Genomic DNA, 2,863 nt, shown 5'->3' with positions numbered 1-2,863 from the left:
ATACAGCACCAGGTGCAATCGCATTCAGTCCTCCATCTGCACTCAATCACAGCTGGACACGGTTACACGCAGGGATTCTGAGTCACATGTAGTCACACAGAGACTTGTACCATTCAACACAACCACAGTCACATTCAACCACGCCTATCGGCGCATAACACACAGTCACAGGCAATCACACACGACCAGTACGGTGGCAGGCAAGCATAGGCAGTCACAGGTCATGGATGGTGCTTTGATACAGCAGGGGGTCAGGGCCTGGGGAGACCTTGTTCTCTGAATAGGGGTTGGTGAGGGCCTGGCTGTGACTAAGGGACAGAGGCATCCATCAGCCATTAGACAGTCCACTTCCTGGTCACCCCTTCAGAGCGGTGGAAGTTATTCCCTGCTGCTCCCACCCAGCAGAGCATTCCTGGGTCCTGATGCAGTCTCCTTGGCCTCCTACCTCCCTCTCCTCTGGTCTTGGCTGGGCCGCTGGCAGGAAGCTTGGACTAGCCAGGACTATGGTGAGTCAGCAGGGAAGGGCTCAGGGAATGCCAGGCAGGTGAGTGACCCACAGGGCCTGCAATTGATGAGGCTTCTGAGAGTGGGAGGGCTGCCATTCGTCATCGGGGGCTGCCCGCTGGAGGTCACCCACCCAGGGGATAGAGGGTTATGGGCATGGGACCAGGTGACGATGGTAATTTCCCAGCCAACCCTATATCCAAAGCCTCTGCTCTTGGAAAACTCCCTATGCAGCTGTCAGGGTCTATGCCCTCCTACAGGCTGAGCTCTGACCTGGGCCTCTGCTCCCATGGTCCCCAGCTAGTCTCAGCCTGGAACAGTCCTGCATCCCCAGCCCCACACCCTGCTCTCTACCATGACTGACTCACTCATTCATTTAGCGCTTTGTGAAGCACCTACCACACCAAGATGTTTGACAGTCCCTTCAAGTAGGGAAGATCGCCCAAAAGATGATTCCAGAATGATGTGGACGTGTAGGGACAGAGATATACACATATTATTGTGGAAGCTGTTGGGATCGACTGCCTTGTGAGCCCTGGATGGCCAGTCCTTGCTATGGGGGCTGGAATGGCTGCTGACAGTGGTGACCGTCCACAGGCAACCCAGCCAGAAGGGGCTGAGCCCCTCCCAGGGAAGGCACCAGTGGCCTGACAGTTAATAATAGAGCCTTTTTTTTTTCCTTTTTAAGGAAGTAACTCAACCCACTTTAATACTTAGCTAGCATTTATGTTACAGGTCTATGAGGGAAGAAATATGCTGGAAAAAAAGAAGAAATACATTTTTTTCTCATTCTGAAAGATTTCATTTCGCCACAAGATAGCAAAATATACAAATATATGCAAATATGTGCATGCACACGTGCACACAACCCACAAAAGTCCTATCTATGACGGAAAAAGATACCAAGTTCAATTTAACAGGAATTTAGAAATGATAGGGAGGTTGGAAGAAAAGGTGAGAACACGTGAAAAGTAATTTTACTTTTGTTTAACCTTAAGCTTGCCAACTTTTTTCCTTGAACAGCATTTGTCTTGTTTTCATACCCACCTACGCTCATATCAGGAACTTAATGAAAACTACTTAGTGATTCTACTTTGAATTTATAGCCGCATGACTAAGATATTTTGAATATAAGCTTATCCATATGCCAGATAAACTTCGAGAACTCTTAATATCTCTTCTTTTATGAGAATTCTACCCCTATTCTGATGTAGTTGGGTTGATCAAGAAAATTAAAGGCCAAGGGCCACAAAACCAAGTTCCTTAAAGGCAAACAGAGGAAAATTTCTTGCACAACTACCTCTGTGCAAGAAATCTTTCTTGCAAGTACTAAATGAATTTCTTCAACTGTATAATAAATTCTAATTTGATGGTTTCCAAAAATAATAGAGTAACAACAAAGTATGATAAAATTAAGATTATATGAAAACAGAGTAAATGGAATAATAATTCAAATAAAGATTAAAATAAAATGACATTTACTATGGAGTTTTGTAATCGGTATCTCATAATATATTTAAATTTTCCTTTTATACATAAGATCACAGCCAACCAGGTTAACTATAACTTCCAATTTTATCATCAGCCACTTGTGCTATTTTATCACATTTGAAAATATCCACTCTTACTAATTTACTTCAAACAGTGACTTACAAATTTGTTTAGACAATAATAATTAAGGGCCCTTTCTTTGTCAGGATAATAAAAAAATTAAATGATATATTGAAGATACTACTAAAGAAACCACTTTGTTGATTTTGGCCTCTGCATTGACGATCTGTAGGAATTTTTCTAATTAATTTTCAAATCTTCCCACAAGTTTTATGTTCGAAGAAATATCATCTTTGAAATAATTTGTGGGAATAATTTACAAATCAAAAATTGATTCACAAGATTGTGTTGCTGTTACCACCAATTTTAACATCTAAATATTTTCTGTATTGGTTTTCTTGATTGTAAAATATCAATAATGTGGATGTACTTTTAATATACCAGAACACTTAATTACACCAGTTTCCCATCAACCCACCAAAGTCATTTAATGATTATATTGGCCATTTCCGCTGATTGGCAGGAGGCTCTTCTGCTAAGAAGTCCCATGGTTTCCACTGCATTATTTTTTTCGCCAGACTTCATTCATTTTGAGCCTGAAGAATCACCTCTTTGGCAACCTTGAAGTCAGTCTTCTTATTTTTTAACATCTGGTTCTGCTTTAACCATTTAACCATTTTAACCAGCTTCTCATTTGTAATCTGTTCTGTATACTTTCTGTATGTTGCATTTTTAGGGTTTTGCTTAATAACATCAAGAATCTTTGCATGCAGTATTCTCAGCCTCTCCAGTGGACTCTTGCATACAT

At 41.5% G+C, this 2,863-nt stretch overlaps 1 pseudogene; it reads right to left on the bottom strand.

Annotated features, from left to right (window-relative positions):
• Window positions 1-2,549: 2,549 nt before the first annotated feature.
• LOC105531937 overlaps window positions 2,550-2,863 on the bottom strand; it is a 17,382-nt pseudogene continuing 17,068 nt past the window's right edge.

This window comes from Mandrillus leucophaeus, unplaced genomic scaffold (assembly GCF_000951045.1).
Source record: "Mandrillus leucophaeus isolate KB7577 unplaced genomic scaffold, Mleu.le_1.0 Scaffold921, whole genome shotgun sequence".
Classification (NCBI taxonomy): domain Eukaryota; kingdom Metazoa; phylum Chordata; class Mammalia; order Primates; family Cercopithecidae; genus Mandrillus; species Mandrillus leucophaeus.
The sequence above is the reverse complement of the archived record's forward strand: the minus strand, read 5'-3'. Positions and strand labels throughout refer to the sequence as shown.